The sequence below is a fragment of the Pelophylax lessonae genome (assembly GCF_965119305.1).
Source record: "Pelophylax lessonae genome assembly, chromosome: 2".
Lineage (NCBI taxonomy): Eukaryota > Metazoa > Chordata > Amphibia > Anura > Ranidae > Pelophylax > Pelophylax lessonae.
Window position 1 is genome coordinate 392,402,984 of NC_138769.1, and position 6,000 is coordinate 392,408,983.

The window sequence follows — 6,000 nt, forward strand, 5'->3', positions numbered from 1 at the left end:
CACCTGACCCCATTCCTTGCTCAAAGCTGCAGAGAGGAAAGGGCATGTTTTTAGGACTCTAAGTCCTCTAGGGGAAATCATGTGGGCAATATATTGACCCAAAAAAAACCTATCCCACCATTGGTGGTTGGCTGATGTGATAAGATGTTCAATTTTCCTGAACTGGGCACTACACTCCTTTTGAAACTGAGATGGAATTGAAAAGTTGGATAAAAATAGATCTGATGGGAAGAGATCATATAATTCGTCCAAAATCTCAAATTTGGCAGACTCCACTAAATCCAAAAATTCCATCATGGAAAAAAAAAAAAAAAAAAAAAAAAAAAAAAAAAGGGGGGAGAGGGAGAAAGGGGAGGGGGGGAGGGGAAATGGGAAAGAAAAAGGAATAATGTGTATGCAATTCTGAAGGATCGGTTCACTACCTATTAGCACTGTGCTAGCCACTGGGCTAATACAATGGTATGGTAAAACCTAAATTGGAAAGCGAATGAAAAACAACAATGACATATATAAGGAAATATGTACATAAATATATATGTATAAAAATATATATGTGTATAAAAAATGACCACAATATCTGGAATGTCCACAGTGAATCAGCTATATTGCAGGTCACCTTCAATCCTATGCTGCACAGTGACCTTCTTAAAATCAACAGAAACAAACATAAAAAAAACTGGCGCAACAGGACTCAAAAATGAACCTCAATAACCACCTGGGAAAATATTAATGGGAAGATGCACGGACCTGGATGTTGTGTGGCAAAGTCCAAAAAGTCCATAAAAAGCACCGGTCTGTGCACTCCAGAAGGCTGCTGATTCTCAAGACGAGAAGGAACTTGCAATATACTGGAAGATAAGAACAGCGCCACTCTAAGTGCAGTAAAACCAATACTTTATTTGACATATAATAATGCTGGGTACTCACAAGATAAAACGTTTAAAAAGCATGGTAAACGTATGTGGAAAAATCCATTAATCCAGTGCCTGGGCAAGGAGGGGCTGATGTGCTCCACATAGATCCGTCCGACTGCGGGAGTGAGCAGTATCCGGACCCCGAGGACACCTGCAACGCCTCCGGCGGCGGACTTCCGGGTTGGGCGTAGAGCGTGGGCGTGATGACGTAGGCGACGCGTTGTCGGAGCATGCGCTCCTTCCTCAGGCCTATGAACCCGCCATCTTGGAGAAGGGCATTATATAGGGGAGGAATGCTCGACTGCCGCAGGGTCCTAAGAGGAGTCCTGTGCGGCAAATACCCAGTTCAGGAAAATTGAACATCTTATCACATCAGCCAACCACCAATGGTGGGATAGGTTTTTTTTGGGTCAATATATTGCCCACATGATTTCCCCTAGAGGACTTAGAGTCCTAAAAACATGCCCTTTCCTCTCTGCAGCTTTGAGCAAGGAATGGGGTCAGGTGTCCGAATTTTGCACCCGTAAGTGGATGCAACTCCTAATCCAACAGAGGGACACCCAATATATTGAGGACATCCGCTCACTAAAAGAATTAATATCCACTTTAGTCACCATAACACCACATCTGCCTAGTTCTTGGTTGCGCACCTTGAAGGTGCACACAAAGAAAAAAGAGAATGAGGAAGTTAAAACTAAATTAGGTAAAATACGTCGGGACCTGGAGGATTACAACCTGGACCGGGTATTTAATTGGAAGAATAGGAAAGGCCCTCCCCCACATATACCATCGCTTATGGAGCTAGATATCCCAGTGATCTCTGGTTCTAAGAAGGTATCTGCCCCTCAACAAACTTATGGTCATGTTCCTCCTATAATACCTCCCAATGGGCCCATACCTAAATACAATAGACCATATACCCATCCTCATCCGCGAACTCCTACAATTAGGAATGCTGCTCATCCTATCTTTGTATCCAACTCTATTAGGCCCAAATCACAGCGTATACGAAGATCGAGACCTAGAGTTCCCATGGCTAATGCTTCCCAGATTGACAATGGGACTGTTGAGACCGTTCTTCTCAACAATCCAGGTTCGGACATCTCATGCACTAGAGATACTGTTGATCCATCTCCTTCCTCCCCTTTGAGGGAAAAAGAGATTGATCAGGCCACTTTGGGAGAGGTTGCCGTATCAGTGCTTGCTTTTAGTTCGTCGCCTTGTTCGGATGCCCCCAGTGGTCCGGACCATGTTGGTCTGCACGGACTCACCACCAGTGATCCATCCACCTGTCGTTCGGACCTTTATCCATTAGACCAGGATTTTTTAGGCCATACCCCTCTACTTGCCCACGTCAAGCGAAAGCTAGACGTAGAGGCAAGCGGGGGGGAAGACACTCTCATCAGAAAAAGGCTACGACTAGTGAGACGATGAAAATATTCAATCTCTCCTCACATATATTGTCAGAAGCAGAAACATCTCTGCTGCATAGAGGCCTGAATTTTGCTCCATCTTCTTCTCCCAATCCGTTTACACTTTTTAAGGATCTCAATAGTTTCATACGTCTATTGACCCTTAAACGTCACTTTAGTATACAGGCTACCAAAGAACAGGCAGGCATCCGGCCAGACCCTCCGTTGGAGGATATCCAACCTTGTCCCCAATTGGATGCTATTGGTCTACAGCTGCTGGAAGAACTCTATATCAGTGATGAGGATGAGGATTTGGTGTTGTTCACCCAGCACCCATCCACATCCCCGCCTGTTAAACACACGGGCCTATGCCCAAAATCCAATTTCAATCCAGTTAAATCCAAGGGGCCCTATGTGCAGACTTTTTATCAGGTTGTATTCAGCGAGATGAAAAACATGTGTCATGCCAACAATCATAAACATCAAAAGTTTTCTGGGTTCAATAATTTCAATTTGACTCCCAGTGAAAGGAAAGCCCTCACAGATTTGTCCAAGGACTATAATTTGGTCATCAGAACAGCTGATAAAGGGGGAGGCATTGTCATCCAAGACAAAGATGATTACCTTAGGGAAGCCCAGCGTCTATTATCAGACAGTTCTACTTATTGTAAACTGAGCTGTGACCCTCTGCCAGGCTACACCTTGGAGGCCAAATCATTATTGGATAAGGCTAAAGAAGAGGGAATTATCAACAAAACAGAATATGCATTTTTTCTTAGAGATTTCTATGCATTGCCCTATTTCTATCATATTCCCAAGGTCCATAAAGATCCAACCAATCCACCTGGGAGGCCTATTGTGGCATCAATGGAAAGTGTTACCAATTCCTTCTCCCTGTATGTGGATCAGTTTCTCCAGCCTTTGGCACAGGACTTGCCCTCATACATACGGGATGGAGTACATCTTCTAGAACTCCTGGCACCCTACCATTGGGAACCCACTTATATGTGGGCATCTTTGGATGTCAATTCCTTGTATACTAGTATCCCCCATTCGGTTGGCCTTCAAGCAGTCTCCCTCTCCTTGCACAACAGTTCCAATATCAATCCAGGACAGGCCCAGTTTATTTTGGATGCCACATGTTTTTGTCTCAAACATAATTATTTCGAATTTGAAGGGTCCTTTTACCTACAGATCAATGGCACGGCGATGGGGGCAAATTTTGCCCCCAGCTACGCCAACTTGACAATGGGTATGTGGGAATCCCACTATGTCTTCAGAAATAACCCCTTTGCCTCCCACTTGATATTTTATGGGAGGTACATCGATGACATTGTAGTGATTTGGGATGGCCCACAGTCAACTTTCTTGGATTTTGTCCAACATTGCAATGCCAATTCATACAATCTGTCCTTCACCTCGGTCTCTAGCCCATCGGAATTGGCCTTCCTTGATCTGTTGTTGTACCACAGAGAAGGAAGGATTGAAGCCAAAAATTATACTAAGCCGACAGCGGGGAACTCGTTCCTCCATTTTAACAGCTGTCACCACCCCAGGTGGATCCAAAACATTCCGAAGAGCCAGTACTGTAGGTTGAGGAGAAATTGCACAAATAAAGAAGATTTTTTGGAACAGAGTGGACATCTGAAAACTAAATTTATTGAAAAATCCTTTCCCGAAACCTTGGTGGACACTGCACAAAATTTATATCTAAAAGGCCCCTTGGCAAAGAAAACAAATAAATTGGACACACAATCCCAAGGTCCACGTTTTGTTACACAGTTTCACAGCCAGTTTAGGAAGATGGAAAAACTGATTGTGAAACATTGGCCTATTCTTTTGGAAGACCCACATCTGAGGAGTAGCTTGCCCCCTAGGCCCCAAATCACGTACAGAAGAGCCAGAAATATTAAGAGTTTGGTGGCACCGAGCAAACTTAAAAGTATCCCCCTAAAATTCCATCTAAACATGATTCCATTAGTGGGCATGTTTCAGTGTCGGAAAAAACTATGTCTGACATGTAAACATGTGACCCATGGGCAGAAAGAGTACAACATAAAAGGAAAAACCTATCCTGTCAAAAAATTCTTCAATTGCTCCACAGAGTTTGTGGTGTACTGTTTAACATGCCCTTGTGGCTTGTTTTATGTTGGCAGGACTATTCGCACACTAAGGAAGAGGTTTGGTGAGCACCGTAGGTTTGTGGAAGGAGGTAATGACAAGCACAGTGTTCCCCGCCATTTTTTGATCCACCATGATCATTCCTCTTTAGGGTTACGAGTCTGGGTTTTAGAATCCATACCCGCCATGCCTTCAGCAGCTCAACGCTTCAAACAGCTGTGCCAAAGAGAAGCGTTCTGGATATATACATTAGATACTTTAGCACCTGGGGGCCTTAACGAGGAAGTAGAGACCAACTCCCTGGTATGAGGCTCCTGACCCATTGGGGTTTGACCAGCCATGTGGAAGAATAGGGTCACGCTAACGGAGAGTGGGAGAGAGATGATCCTCTGTTACATGTGCTATGATAGGTTTAGTTTCTCTTGAATTGGACACCACATATCACTCCTTTTTTAATATCAGAATTTTTTAATATTACCATCTTATTTATTTTTATTTCAACTTCCATTTATAATTCACAACCCATATGGTTTACTATTTTACTATCATGCCTTTATATATATATATGTGTATATGTGCATACATACATATATGTATGTGTATTTTTTTAGGCGGTATATGATAGTTTTTATACTAGTCTAGTTGGTATTTTAAACTTGATAGTGAATGAAGGTTGCGACACTGTTTGCATGTGCACACAGTTCCCCTTCTTCACATCTAAAAGTAGGTTGCGAGAGTGTATGCTATAGTCTACTACTCCCCTTCTTTTTATTTAAATTGTCACTAGCTCCATCCATTCAAAGTTATTCCATCAGGTTTCTTTTAGTTTGTTTGTTTATTTTATTTTATATATAATTTTTTTCATTTTTATTAATTAGTATATTTTATATAATTTTTTTTTTTTTTTTTTTTTTTTTTTTTTTTTTAATTTTCATTTAATTTTTATTATTTCATAATTATAATTTTAATTTTTTTTTTTTTTTTTTTTTTTTTTTTTATATTATATATAATTTATTTATTATTTATCATTATTATTATTATTTGTTGCTGCCATTAGGATCGGTTCCAGATACAATATTTCCTACTATTAGGTTTTTATTCATCATGTCTATTTCCTTTTTTTAGTAAATTCTATAGTTTGTATTATATGACCACTTTTATCTATTGATGTATACCCTGTGTGTATATATTCTACCATATCCGCTTAGCTCTTAGGTTAGAACTGCCGTCCAGGTGTCCTCAGTGTGGGTATTTGCCGCACAGGACTCCTCTTAGGACCCTGCGGCAGTCGAGCATTCCTCCCCTATATAATGCCCTTCTCCAAGATGGCGGGTTCATAGGCCTGAGGAAGGAGCGCATGCTCCGACAACGCGTCGCCTACGTCATCACGCCCACGCTCTACGCCCAACCCGGAAGTCCGCCGCCGGAGGCGTTGCAGGTGTCCTCGGGGTCCGGATACTGCTCACTCCCGCAGTCGGACGGATCTATGTGGAGCACATCAGCCCCTCCTTGCCCAGGCACTGGATTAATGGATTTTTCCACATACGTTTACC